The 15,313-nt window shown below is 42.2% G+C and overlaps 2 long non-coding RNA genes across 3 annotated transcripts; both read left to right on the top strand.

Annotated features, from left to right (window-relative positions):
* The first annotated feature begins 1,900 nt into the window (after positions 1-1,900).
* Positions 1,901-3,161, top strand: LOC311268202. The gene is made up of 3 exons (XR_014623948.1): positions 1,901-1,953; positions 2,502-2,595; positions 2,864-3,161. It is a non-coding gene; the product is annotated as an uncharacterized lncRNA (long non-coding RNA).
* Positions 3,162-10,624: 7,463 nt separating this feature from the next.
* On the top strand, positions 10,625-14,749 carry LOC311267637. 2 transcript variants are annotated; one of them, XR_014623852.1, is made up of 6 exons: positions 10,625-10,968; positions 11,097-11,197; positions 11,443-11,569; positions 12,125-12,225; positions 12,888-13,054; positions 14,169-14,749. It is a non-coding gene; the product is annotated as an uncharacterized lncRNA (long non-coding RNA). The 2 variants fall into 2 exon arrangements; XR_014623851.1 differs by lacking the exon at positions 11,443-11,569.
* The last annotated feature ends 564 nt before the right edge of the window (positions 14,750-15,313 follow it).

Raw genomic sequence — 15,313 nt, 5'->3', positions numbered from 1 at the left:
ATGTCAGGCTGTTCCCGCGGACGGGCAGCCAATGCAGCAACTCTAAAACCGGTGTAATGTGCTCCCGCCCTCTGGTCCTCGTCAGCACGCGTGCGGCTGAGTTTTGTAATAATTGGAGATTTAAAATACTCTTTTTGGGAAGACCAGAGAGCAGGGCATTACAGTATTCATCACTTCATTATGTGGTCCATATCCATGTCTTACACACACACACACACACACACACAGAGCCAACTTCTAGTGGTTGTGGTAGTAGAAGTAGTAGTAATAGTAGAAGTAGTTGTAAGACAAGTAGTAGTAGTAGTACTACAAGTAGCAGTATTAGTTGTGGTGGTATTAGTACAAGTAGTAGTTGAAGTAGTAGTAGTAGTAGTAGTAGTAGTACAAGTAGCAGTTGAAGTAGTAATAGTAGAAGAACTACTAGCTGAAGGTATGCTGAAGCAGTAGCAGAAGGAAATTTTAAAATTTCCCCATGAGAATGAATGGTCAGGATTTGGCAGGAAGAGCTGATTTTTTCAAAAGCTGAAAAGTAATAGACTGAATGGGATAAAAATGCTGAACACTTTCTCTAGCTGAGCAGGAAGCTGAATATGTCAAAAAGTTGAAAAGGCAGAAAGCTGAAAAGGTTGAAAAGCTGAAGAGGTTGAAAAGCTGAAAGTAATAGGCTGAAAGAGCTTAAAAAGCTGAACAGTTTGACAGCCAAACAGTTTCTGTAGCTGCACATATGCTGGAGCAGTAGCAGAACCAAAGTTGAAAATGTCCCCATAAGAATGAATGGGAAAACACCTCCCAAACACCTGCAGGTTTAGAAAAAAGTGCAATGGTTATGGCCAAAATATGTATACAGTGAGTAACAGGAGACATTGCTGAACCATGTGATGTATTTTTTATTTCAGTAGAGTGAAAAATGAGGGCACAAGAGCGAGAGACAAAACCGGTACCGTCTGCTCCACTCCAGAGATTTAGGCTCAAAGTTAACACTGCGGCTTGTGGGGGAGTTGCTGGAGTGCTTGTCGCTCGAGGGCTTCTACAGCCAAAAGTTTAAGTCCTACATCTGAGATAAGACCATCATCTGAAAGCCAACAAGATTTCCTACATTTCTATGTATATATTGTCTATGTGAAGTAAAAGCTGTGGGACCCAAATCAAGCTGAAGAGAGTTTTTTCTAAAGTTTTTGCAGCTGCTCTCCACTCTAGTGATGATGTCACCCACTCTAGCTCACGCAATACACACCCATTATAAACCCAGAAGAGGAGCTAAAAATCCTTCAAACTAAAACTGTGATAATTTCAAAACCGTAAAAGATTTTCAAAAACTGAAAAACAAGTTCAATAGTTCAAGGTCTTGTGGATAGTTTAACGTTGGAATGGTGTCTCTAGCTCAAAGTATGAGGGAGCAGAAGAGGTTGAAAGTGGATGAGTTTTGAGGAGGATTTGAGGATTTTCCCATTTGTTTCCATGTTAAATTTTTTTTTGAAAAAGCTGAATATTTGAAAAAGTTGAAAAGCTAAAAAGTTGAGAAGTACAAGGCTGAAAGAGCTTAAAAAGCTGAACATTTTGATAGTTGAACGGTTTCTATAGCTGAACGTATGCTGAAGTAGTAGCAGAATGAAATTTGAAAAAATCCCCATAAGGAGTGTGTCTGTCGCCTGTCAGTCTGTAGCTGTGTCCCAGTTCAGGGGCTGCAGCCTTCGGAGGCTGCATTTGAAGGCCAGTTACGTCACAGCGCTGCGTGAAGACTGTCCCAATTCGTCCAAATTCGAAGGCTCCTCCAAATGCAGCCAACAAATGCGTCCTCCTTTTCCCTGTATTCGGAGGATGCACCGCTACTATCCTTCGCGGCCTCCCATATCCCAAGATGCTTTGCGCGCCGCTGTTCAATAACAATGGCGGCGAACAACGGCAGCGGCAGCAGCACCGGCACCGGCAGCAGTGCCGAGTACACATTTAAATGTAAGTAACGGCTTTTTGCTTAACGCCAAAAGTTCAAGGGGCCTTAAAATATATTTGACTGTTAAAATACGTGAAGTTAATAATGCTAATATACGTAACCACCGGAATGAAGGGCCAGCTACGTGATGTAGCTTAAGGCCAACCTGTTGATACGAGGAGCTCCGTTAACGTTAGCCTTTAAAAGTAACGTTAAAGCCTAAAACCCTTCATTTTCAAATGTTACAAGCTCGGATGGTAACTTATATCTTATTGTAACTGTGGATATGTTGTAGGCTGTGTATACCTCACATCAGGTTAATTTGTTCTCGTTGTAAGTAGTGTAGGCTCTTCTCCTCTCCTGCGCCCAAAGCTGAATGCAGCTGAACATATAACGTTAACGATGGGTTGTTAGACCCGCTGTATTTCTAGGCTGTAAAACTGTAAACGTTTGGATTGAGTACATAGCTTACCTTAGGAGCAATATTGCTGTTAATATCGTTATTATATCGTACAATCGTTTTGTCTGTTGACAGTACAGGACAGGTGCTTTACATGTCGTTTTGTTGTAGGGAGCAAGGAGCAGACGGAGGAGTTTATTAAACTCCGGGGCCAGAACGACCATTTGTTCACAGGGGCCAAAAACACAGCCACACTTGGATGGAGGTAACTGTTAAGGCATAAATAAATAGCCCATTTGTTCTCTATACATATTTGTATGTAAAAGTTACATAAATTAACCCAAATCCTGTACAAAGATCAAAGTACAAATATATAATCTTTGGATCACATTAAATGAATGTTGTTTTTGGATGGGGGTGGGAATATTATTATTACAAATATTATGTCTGTCCTGATGTCACTGATGAATCTTTACATATTTGTTATGCGATCTTGTGTGTTTACCTTTTGTCAATGCTTCTCTCTTGTTTAGAACAATCCTTCAAAAAATGGGCCTGGAGGGAAAAGTGGAGCCCGAACAGGCCAAAAAGAAGTGGGACAATTTAAAAAAAATATATAAAGTATGTGCAGGTTTGGATAATGATATGAAAACTACATTTGTTTTACCCAAGTTAATAAATAATTTGATAAAGAAAAGTAGAAAAAACCTCCAAGGCACCTCATGGCATGGTCATATAAACCTTAAGAACACAGTCCTTCAACATGTTTTGGCATCAAGCCTTCATCAGGAAGTCAGACATTCATTTTCTTTGTTTCTTTATCTCTACATGAATCCCATTCCAAAGAGCACCTCAAACAGGTTTTTTTTTTGAGTCCATGAAGCACTCCTTTTTTTCAAGACTTTTTTAAATAAACACTTTACAGACAATTGCTGTTGTTTATGTGATTGATTTCCTCTGCCTTAAGGTCCTTTCACACCGCAGACGTAACAAATAAACGACACGAAATTGCGAAATATTCGCCGCCGAATATTTCGCATCAAAACCATTCACACCGGCGGCGACGCGAATAAGCGACAGATGCGACAATTATAAACCAAAGTTTCGCGCTGCGCGAGTTCATTCAGAAGATGATGGATTCAGCAACATCATCAAGTGACGATGAGCTTGTCCTCCGCCTCCTCACCTACAAAAAAATTTTTGGGGTCCATCCACTCCTACAAGCCAGGGAAAGAGATGGGGAGTTCCATTGCCTTGTCCAAGAGCTCAAGCTGTATCATGGCCGGTTCCGGACATATTTTCGGATGTCCGTGGGACAATTTGAGACGCTTCTGGGGCTCCTAGCGCCGCACCTGAGGAAGCAGACCACTAATTACCGGGACCCTGTCGATCCCGAGCAGCGTCTGGCAGTGTGTCTGAGGTAAGGTACAAAGCTATAGCTAAAATACTATAGTGTGTATGCCATATTATATTGTATTGTATATTATTATCAGGGTTTTCCCTGGGGTTTTTTTTTTTTTTTTTGACACCGGCTTCCTTCTCCTTTCAAACGGGGCAGAGCTCCGTGGAAAACATTACGAGAGACACAGCATTATATTATATTCAAAAATTACATTACATTCTCAGCCAGTGTTGGAGAGTGTATCAACGCCGGCTGCAAGTCTCTCCTGACACTGCAGACAGCATCATCAAAGCCACCTGCATCCTCACAAACTACCTCCGTGGTGCTGATGGAACCCAGAGCGCTGATGTTGATGACGGTTCAGATGCTGTGGATGGCAGTGGCCTTGGTGCCATCAGGAGTCTCCGAGGCAACAGAGCATCAGCTGAAGCACTGAGGGTGCGGGATACATTCCGCCAGTATTTCACCTCACCTGCTGGCCAAGTCCCGTGGCAGTATGACCATGTGCACCGTGGACTCCCTTGACTTTTCCACTCAGCTGAATTTTCTGGTTGCTAGAATACCCTTGTAAACAGGGTTCAAACTTAACTTTTTTGCTCACTGGCCAACTGGCTAGTGAGCTTTAAAAATCTACTGGCCAGAAAGATTTTTTACTGGCCAAAAATTATGTATAGCTGTTTTGTATATTTTTCAACGTGTTTAACTGTTATAATACACTCATAAGCATTTTTAACACATATCATAGCAATATTAGCATATTATTGTGTGGAATAAGGGAATGAGTCAAATTTGCCTTTTTTTCCTTAAAGGTTTATTTATAAAACATACTTTCTTTGCTGAAAACTATTAACATTTAATGTATTAACTTGCATTGTTAAAGCAGATAAATCAACTAATCAACTTTACTTCACTTAATCTAAAACCATTAAAACAGATACACAGAAATTCAGTCTAGAGGACTTGACCCTCTTCATCAGATAAACTAATAATTACATTATAGTATGAGTGCATATAGATGGACATAATTTTCAGAAGGCCAAATATAAAAATGTTTGGGGATGCTGAATTTTAGGTCTTCATTGAATGTTAGCCATAATTATTACTATTAAAATAAACTGAATAAATAAAGACATGGGCTGTTTCATTCTGTGTGTAATGGACACATATATAATGTATTAGTTTCACTTTTTGAATTGAATTAGTGACATAGGCCTTAATAAACTCTCCCATGACATTCTAATGTACCTGTACATCAGAAACAATAGGAGTGATAGTACAGTGAGGTACAGTAGGATATGCAATAATTAACTACTGCATACATCTTGACAGCTCTACTTTACACTGTTGATTTGTATAATCCCAACAGACATGTCCAGTGATTTTCAGCTTTCTGTGTTTACATGTGTCTGTTCTGATGATACAAGTCAGCGGTCCTGAAATGTGTGTTTCTCTTCTATAAAACACATTCTACATCGCGGAGGCAACGTCTCTCCACTTAGGGCTTCCTTCACCTTTGAACGGGGCAGAGCTACGTAGGGAACCGTGCACGTCCGCGGCGCACAGCTCCACGGACATGCACGGGGGGGAAAAACGCCGTCGCACGGAATGCACGCGGCTATGCGCCGCTTTGGGTTGTGAGCGCGCATGTCGCACGTCTACATTGGAAGCTAATAGGTAGACTGTTATCAGTATAATCAGAGGCAAGCATGAATGAGTTCGCCTCAGTTTCACGTGATTGTCACTGTCAGCCAGTTAATTTTGCTGACCCGAGCCGAGACACCCCCCAAAGCAAATCCTTGCTTTACAGCATGTTGTGAGCTTGAGGATCTGTACGACATCGGCGCACAACCCAAGCGTCACAGCCGGGGCGGGAGGAACATCAAAGTAGTTGGACCATAGACGGACCCTATTTTTTTTTCACTCGCCAGAGTGGCCGGTTAGCCGGCTTCCTTTACTAGCCAAAGGTTCAAAGTTAGTCGCCACTGGCGACTGGCGACCGCTAATTTTGAACCCTGCTTGTAAATATTATTTAATCTACTGTTTAGGTTGTAAATATTCATAATTTGTAATGATTTACATGTGCAACTGTTCTTGTTAATTTTAAACTTCAGTGTTATGAATTCTCTGTTAACTTAATACTTACTGCTTCAAATAAATAATTATTTATTGACACAATTCATTCATTCATTCATTCATTCATTCATTTTCTATACCGCTTATCCTGCACTAGGGTCATGGGTAAGCTGGACCCTATCTCAGCTGACTTCGGGCGAGAGGCGGGGTACACCCTGGACAGGTCACCAGTCTATCGCAGGGCTAATATTTACACAATGTCTTGTTAAAATAACGTTCTTATTAAGTATCATATCTAGGATTTACAGGTGTTGACAAGGAAAGATATACAGGGAGAAAAGGTTACTTCACCAGATGAAAGGAACACTTTATTTTTGATGCACAACTATCAGGAACAACGGTAATGTGATCAATCACAGCTGTGTGAATTGTGAGTGTTCTGGCTCTGAATATCCAAATTCTGCTTGAAAGACAAGCTCTTGCATTTTCATTTTCACCCATGACTGCTTTGACAGAGACAGCCTTCTCATGGCCGGAGCAAGATTCATGAGAAAATGATGAATGTCATCTCTTTCCTCACGCTCTTTAGCAGGCTGCTGCTCCCTTTCTTCTTTTCTCTCCAGATATTCTTCCAGCAAATCCTTGCTCCTCCTTTTAGGTGCCCTTGCAGCAGAAGCAGCAGTAGCAGCCTCTCCCTCACTCTCCTCTGACTCTTGCCCTGTCTCCTCCATCTCCTCATCCTGCTGTGGGAGGTCCAGATTGCTGTGCACCCTGTCCAAATATATGATAAGTGTCTTCCTGTCCTGTGTCAGCTGAATGAAGTCCAAAGGAGGACTGTGTACCCTCCATCCAAACCTGTATTATGTATTAACTTGTGTGATAACTACATAAATGAATAAACATGTTTTTATTTTTTTGTGTGTACAAAACAGACAAGTAAACAAAAAGGTAAATTCACTTATGTCTTGAAATCGGCAATTGATATAGAAAGTAAATCAAAACTTATTTTTCATTGCTGTGTTTTAGCTTAATTATCTGATATGTTGAGGCATATCAGGCTGAAATATGCATTGTGCAAAAGCGGTGAAGAATATAATCAATTCAATAGTTATAAAGTGTGTGTATGTAGCCTACCGAGGTGGACAGTGTCTTATAATACCAAACAAAACAGTGTAAACTACATTGCATATTTGTTGAATCTAGTTATCACACAAGTTGAGAACAGCTTTGGACAGAGGGCATACTACTCTCTGCTCTCTACTACTTTAGTGCACAGTCAGTTCCAAATTACACAACTCAATTTTAATGTACAAATGATGTACAGTGCATCATTTACCCACATGATACAAATGAAAAAATAATGTGTACTAATTAACAGACCATAGGAGAAAGACTATTTGAAAAAACTACCTGTAGACACCCTGCTTGACTATTAACTACAGGTAAACTAAATACCATTGCTAATGTTACCTTCTGAAAGCTGTGGATGTGTCCAGGAAAGACATTACATCCATGTATTTCCACTTCTTCTTTGCTTTCCCTGCCTGCCCACTCCTCGTCTCTTTTTCCTCTCTCTTCTTCCTCACATGCGTGTCCCTCAGGTTTTTCCACAGTCTCTTTGCATCCTCAACTAAAATCATAAAAAAGGTACGACATTAAAATTATCATTGTGTGTTTCTTTACCTCCCGTCGATAACCTACTCCTTGATTATCCCTCACGTATACACCGGTTTGTTTATGTTAGCAAAACCGGCATTGTTGTGCCGCTGCCGTCCTGTTACCAACTCTACTACATCTAACAACAACTCACTGTCTTGATAGCCAAGATGTTCGGCGATGCTTTGCCACACATTATCCTTTAATGCATTGTCCTTGTAACTTTTGTGTCCCTTATCAAATAAGACAGGGTGATGAGAGACGCAGGTAATTAGTAGGTCCGCCATTGTTCTCACAGTGTTGTGACGTCGGGGTTGTGACGTACCTCCTTTTCACGCTACATGATTGGTTGATGCGTTTAGTCGCCGGGCAAAAGCTCAGAAAAATCGACATTTTCGCCGCGACACATTCGCGGTCGGTGTGAAAGGACTCGTGATGAAAACCGGGGTGCGGAAAAAAATATTGACGCGCGAATTATTCGCACGAAAAATACGTCGGCGTGTGAAAGGGCCTTTAGGAATGCAAAGATCCAGGGACAGGGCAGGGAGTCAGCGGGAGGCCCACTGCTGCTACCTGGCCCTGGTTTGTCCTCATGGATGAGATATTAGGACAGAGGCCATCCATTTCACCGCCTGTCCTAATTGCCTCCATCCCTGAGGACACACCAGGGCCAGGTGCTGCAGTGGGTAGGCAGCAGCAGCAGGAGGATGAGGATGAGGATGAGGAGGGTGAGGATGAGGAGAGGCAGCCAGGGCCACAGAACGCAGGAAGAAGAAAGAGGAAGAGAGATGAATTGCTGGAGTTGATCAGAGAGGACATGAGATTACAGAGGGAGAGTGAGGAAAGGAGAGAAAGAGAGAGCAGAGAGAGGATGGAGAGACTTTTTAGTTTATTAGAGAGAATGGTGGAGAGGCGTTGATTTTTTTTTTTCTGTTTGATAAAGTTCTGTGTTATTTGTAATTTAAATTGTTAATTAAAAATATTGTATTGTATTTATTTTCTGTTCCAAATATTGTATATAGTTTAATTAAAATCTTATAACCTTGTAACATTATCTGTTCCATTTCTTATTTTACAACTAAAGTAAACTTTTGAACTGCTTTTCAGTAACAAGAAAATAATTTATTTTTTGTGTGATTAACAAATATTTACAAAGTTACAATAACTATTTACAAGTGGGTATTCTTAACATGTAGAACTATTTACAAATGATCAGCAGAAATAACTATTTACAGAGAACATATATACAGTATTGGCTGAGCAGGAGTCCCTGGTGGTGCTGCTGGACAAGATGGGATGACACAATAAGGACCCTGGATTCTTCTGGCTGTGAGTGGGACATCATCTGGGAGGTGGGGGGTGTGGGATGCATGTCTCCACTGTCCACCACATCGTCCATCATCGGGGTTTGCAGGGCTGATGCAATCGACGGCTGCCATGTCACTAAAATGTTTAAAAGAGAGGCAAGAATAAAATACTAATACTAATACTAACGCACAACATTTTAAATCCCACCACAAACTACTTCAACAAACAAAACTGTTTACAAAACACTTTAAATACGAATAGCTTTAAAATTATTTAACTTGCCCTCTGAAGGTAGTCATGGTCGAGTACACCCTCCTCCAGGGCAGACACCTCGGCAGACAGCTGGTCCCGCCACGGTGCACCACTGGCTGCCTCCAACTCGTTCTCCCCCTCATCCTCCGGCATGTCGTCCTGCACTTCATCCTCTGGGGCCGTGATGTCACCAGCACCCAGGCAAATGTTGTGCAGGACGGCACATGCTGTTATGACCTGTAGAAAACAAGAGAAAACAAAAATTAAGTTAATGTAATTGTAATTTTATTTTAATTAATTCATTTACTGTTATTCACCATCTAACAATAATTCTGTTCTGTTGTGTAATAACATACGTGAGGCACAAAAGGTGTGGTGCACCTCCAGCGCTTGGAGGAAGATGGCTCTGAACCTCGTCTTCATCATCCCAAGGGCACGCTCTATGATGGAGCGTGCCCTGGAGTGATGGGCGTTGAAGCGCTGGGCTCCCACACCTTGCACTGGTTGTTTGTAGGGAGTGATGAGGGGGAGTGGATGTTGGAGGCATGGGTATCCACCATCTGCCAAGATGAAGTACCCTGGAGGAGGGTAGATGCCACGCCTGTACAGTGGGCTGTGCCGGAGGACCCTGGAGTCGTGCACCGACCCCGGCCAGCCCACATATGTGTCGATGAAGCGGCCCTGATGGTCACAAACTGCTTGCAGGATGATGGAGGGAAACAGTTTCCTGTTTCTATAGCACTAACCATCAGGACCGCTTGTTGGCTTGATCCTGACATGGCAGCCGTCGATTGCTCCAGCAGCTTTTCGAAAAGCTCTGTGTCTTGCCAGCCCTGCAAACCCCTGAGTTACTGTCGCCAGGTCGTCTGCGGTCTTGGGGAGTTGGATGACCCTGTGGCGAATGGCCACCACCTACTCAGTAACTCGATGGACGATGCGGTGAACAGTGGAGCGAGGCATCCCAAACACCCTTGAGACCACCCTGTACGATGTCCCACTCGCCAGCCAGAAGAGAAAGACCAAGGTCTCTATTGTGGCACCCCATCCGTGTCGTCTATCCTGGTGGAGAAGGTCCAGCAGCACCGCCAGGGACTCTCTGCTCAGCCTGAAGTCTTTTGTGGTTTCATGATCATCAAAGAACAGTTGAAAAATAGGAACATTGAGATTGATCCGGCAGTACAGTGGCCTTGTCTGGATGGAGAAAGGAGGGTAAGAACAGGAGGACATAAATGATTAAACAATAGCTATTGAATTTCAGACAATACGACAATTCTAATTAATGTTAAAGCTTAGACCAATAATGCTTTATCTGTCCATCTTTCCACTTTGGCTTCTCAATATGGTTTTGATGTTTAAAGACACAACATTTAATATTGATTTAAGTCAGGGTTATTTACAGGGTTCGTACACATTTTACTATTCAAATCAATTACTTTATAAGCCAAGCATTTAAACTAAAATAAAAGCCATGTCAATCTATTCTTAATATGGCTTGTCATTTAACTGTATCGTTTATTAACGGGTATATTAATTACCACGGACTACGCTAGCTATGTATGAACGTTAAAGAGACCGTCCCATTTACCGACGGTCGACCCAGTCTTCGGAGGAGCCTCCGAAGCCGTTGCCTCCGTAGACCGCGTAGGCTGGGTCCTCCGAAGGCTGCAGCCCCTGAATTGGGACACAGCTTGTGTGTTTACTTAGATGAAAATTGGGGACATTTTTCAGAATACACACCAGTTGATTAGGGACACCTCTGCAATAGCTGGGTTTCAGTCACATGATTAAGATGACGCGCGAAGGCGGCGCAATTTCAGATGGAGGGCAGGAAGTAAACATGGAGAATACGTCTATGGAGGAAACCGTATAACTTTTTTTGTCAGCGGGTGGGTCCACAACCTCGGTACCAAACGGCTCCACGACGATTACCGTTTGGTCTTCGCCAGGGTGAGTGTTTGTTCTTATATTGTTTTATGTGTTAAGATGCTAGCAGCTAGCAGTAGCGGCTATAATGTCAACAAACACGCAACACATCTTAACGACGACATTAGCCTGACAGTCGTTTATGTTTCAAGGTAAACCACTCTCAGAGATCAAGCAAAACACCTCTGAAGACCTGGATTATTGCGAAGGAGGATGGAGAAGTCATTGCAGCTCATTGCAATTGCATGGCAGGGTAAGTAATTTATGTAGGCGAGGATGTTTACCACGAGATCACACACACACACACACGATCTGCTAGCATACTAAGGAGAGAGCTTTAAGGGATAAACGTGTTAATTAATGTAAAGTGCTACTCCATATTAGTATAAGTAGGCTATATTGCACATCATCAAAATGTGCTGATATAGATTGCATGTTGCCCCTGGTGTAAATTGCATTTGAGGTTTAAAAAAATGTCATATTGTATTCTATTCACAGACTATCAGAATCGTGTTTTCATGTAGGGGCAGTTCTTTTTTCCATTGAAGCTGGGGTAAAGATGCGAGATACAGCTTCCTGCACAACAGAGCAGTGCAAGTGGCTGATGCCATCACATGTAAAAAAGGTAGGGTGACACGTCCACAGCAATCCAAATGTGGGACAGAGAATGTTATTTTTGGGACACTGTAACAGTAGGCTAAATTATGATGTTAATAAATTAATGTTTATATTGTGCCCCTTTGGTTATGTCTTTGCTCTGGTTAATTCATCAGGACACGATATACAGAAGACAAGTAGATTGCTTGTCTTTGTCTACATTTCATCTTCTTTGAGGGGATGTTCATATATATTCCACCATACCTAATGTTCCCTCTGGGATTATTAAAGTATTTCTATTTTATTCTATTCTATTCTATTCTATTCTATTCTATTCTATATTCTGCCTAAATCTGTGTAGCTTGTGACATTGTGGTAAGTCACAATTTCCCTGTTGAGCAAAGAGGAGCTAAGACAGCAAAAACCCACATAAACACAGTTTGGCATCTCAATCCTGTGATGACAGCCTTACCTGTTTTCCTCACAGCCATCGGATAAACGCCAGATTTATACTGCATATAAATATGTTATGGACCACAGGGATGTGGATTTAATGATCTTCTTTGTGTTAACTTATTTTCAGATTCCTGCTGCTCCAGTAGCTCTGATTGACTTCTCCTCGGCAAAATCGAAAAAAAACAAAAGCTTGACCGTTCCATTGATGGCAGGACAACTGAAAACAAGGTTGGGAAATCACTTCCATGCCCAAGAGTGAAAAGAGGGTCAGAAACATATGCTAGGTTTTTTGAGACCTTAAGCAAAAACTGTCCAAGGAGTGCAGCAGTGATGGCTAGGGAGCCTTACCACAAAGAATTCATTCCCAAATCTAGTCTGCTTCCTAAAACTGTTCTTGAGAACAGAACACCAGAGACTCTGCAACTACCCCCCCAAGAAGTTGGAGAGCTATGCCAGGATTTCCAGCTAGAAGAGCTCACCCTGTCCCAGGTACAGGCTGTAGAGAGGGCAACTCAAAGTCAGAGTGCAAGCAGGATTTGGTTTAGGCAAAGAGCTGGACGCATAGCTGCCTCTAAGCTGAAACAAGTTCTTAAGACCAACCCCCAGCAACCATCCAAGAGCTTGATCAAGGCCATATGCTACCCAGAAGCATATAGGTTCACCACAGCCGCTACAAGGTAGTTAGGGTTTGAATTAGGGTAAGGCAGAGGTAAGATTTGGGGTAAGAGGCTGTCCACATTAAGAATTATAGGGTTATAAGGCTAGTGTTATGCAGGAGTAGGACTAAGTATAGGGGTTAGGGTAATGGCATTTAAATCACTGAACTGGCTCTACACATCCGATACTAAATAATAATTCCTTTTCATGTTTCGTATGTGTACTGTTTACAGTTATGGATGCAAACATGAGGCACAAGCCAGAGGAGTGTATGAGAAGCTGATGGGTCGGGAGCATGGACAGTGGTCTCTGGCTGAACCCCAAGTGGCCATACATGGGGTCCTCCCCTGATGGGATTGTCACTTGTGATTGTCACGGAACTGGCATCTGCGAGATTAAGGTAATATTACAGTCTCTGTTGTAGTCAAGTCCCTAAATCCCGAGTCCAAGTAGAGTCTCAAGTAGGGCTGGGCGATATGGCAATAAACTTTATCATGATATATTTTTCCATATTGCTCAATTCTCGATATTAAACCATATATAAACCAGAGAACGTGTTCAGTTTTGGAGGATGACATGAGTTCACTTTCATGTTCATTAAGGGTGGAACAGTTCACCAATCCACAGTTTGTTTTGATTTACATTGTTTTGTTTTTTTGTTGTTGTCTTTTTTCTACCATACATCAGCTCTAAAATGTGTCTATCACATGCACATAACATGTACATGAGGCTGTAGTCTATTTGAACAGGTTGTCGATAAATATTTATCTTTTTACTTTGACAGTTTTATTGACCTGACTCCGTAAATAGGAGCAGAGTTCACGTCAACTCAGGTGATCTGCAGGTTAGTGTTTCACTTCACCACTCCGACGCGACGCTCCGTGTGTGTGCGCGGCGCTGACACAGACACACACACACACACACACTGTAACCCTGCATCTACAGGGGCCTAGCGCATGTTCTTCACACCGTAGATGAGCAAACATATGAGACGCGTTAGCGCAGAATGAACGACACAAGCAGCTCAGTGTTTTCACAGTCTGAGTTTTCTCCTCCACTTTCTGACTCTCTCTGACTCCACACTGCCAGGCTTCTTTTCATGATGACCCGAGACAGACGAACTGACCGCTTCACAGGTTCACCATCGCTTCAGTTGCCATCGGCTCCATTTCCACTCATTTCCTCCCTCTTTTCCAACTTTCACTTTATCCTTCCTCCCTTTAGCTGCGGCTGCTGCAGCTCAAACAAACACTACACGCCCACGGCAGGACGCTGCTGTCGTGCTTATTTCTGCCATGTGATATCGAGGAAATATGACCATAGCCGATTATCGAAATCGATCAAAAATTTATCGCGATCTCGAATCGAGATCGTTTTATCGCCCAGCCCTAGGTAGCACTATTAGTGTTACCTATGACCTGACCTCTTTCCATAAGAATCAATTAACTGAGCAAAAAGGCAGAAAATATCTTTGCTAATCTATTGTTCACATGTCTTTCTCACTGTGATTTTAGTGCCCACACTCTCACCAAGATGAGGCCAATCTGCGCTTGTGTGCTGGGGGAAAGGGCTTCTGCCTCATCAATGATGGGGATAATGTCATGCTGGACCGGAGTCATGACTACTACTTCCAAGTTCAGGCACAGCTTCACATTGTAGATGCTGAGTACTGTGACTTTGTTGTGTGGAACCGCAATGACATTTTTGTTGAAAGGATTTTGCCTGATCTTGAGTTTTGGGATGATGTGATTCCTAAAGTTGAGTGTTTTTTTAGAGACAGTGTACTTCCAGAAATACTGGGACAGCGAGTTACAAACTTACATGTGTAATGTGATGAAAGGATATGAACTTAGGTCCAGGCACTCGTTATATTAATACTGTTGTATGAGTCAAGATGACATTTTGAATATTGTTATAACCTGAGTGTGGCCTTTGTGAGTTCTGGCTGTTGTATAATTTGCCTTGACATACTAGTCATTATATTCACATTACTTATCAGAATAGGTTCATATCTTGTGAGAGCACCAATTGTCATCGAGTTGTATATTGAGTAACACTATTTGGAAGATGTTTACTGAAAAGATTAAATGCCATTGAGAAGACAGAATACATGGTGGTTTATTTACAAGATCAGATTTTTCAACAATTGTTATAATAACTACAAGAAAATGATGTGCAATAATAAATTGGAATCCATTTCATTATATATAATACATATCACCAGTACAATTGGACTAGTAGAGAAAAATATTACATTTGAAAACATATTTACAGACTGATGTGTGTCAGGGCTCAGGTACTACTACTACTCCACCCTGTCCTCCTACTTATCATCATCATCATCATCATCATCAGAGCCAAGCAGCAGGGATCAGGTACTGGACACTACTACTATACTCCTCCCCTTCCCCCCTCCTGTGAGCCAAGCAGGTGCTCCAGACCAACATGTGTGAGGGAACAGGGACTGGACTGATTGATCCCCCTCTTCCCCTCCTCCTTACTCCAATGGGACGACAGATTCCGAAAGATTAGACAAGACACAGCAAATAACCCTAATCTTGTCAATCAATGCTAGTACCTCACCTGGTTTTGTTGCCATGTGCTCTATGGGCATAGCCCTGCTTTGCGGAATCTGATATTTTCTTCTAACTAAACCTAT

Source organism: Pagrus pagrus (genome assembly GCF_965226575.1).
Source record: "Pagrus pagrus genome assembly, chromosome: 13".
Lineage (NCBI taxonomy): Eukaryota > Metazoa > Chordata > Actinopteri > Spariformes > Sparidae > Pagrus > Pagrus pagrus.
Note: the sequence above shows the minus strand (reverse complement) of the source record. Positions and strands in the feature narration are given on the sequence as shown.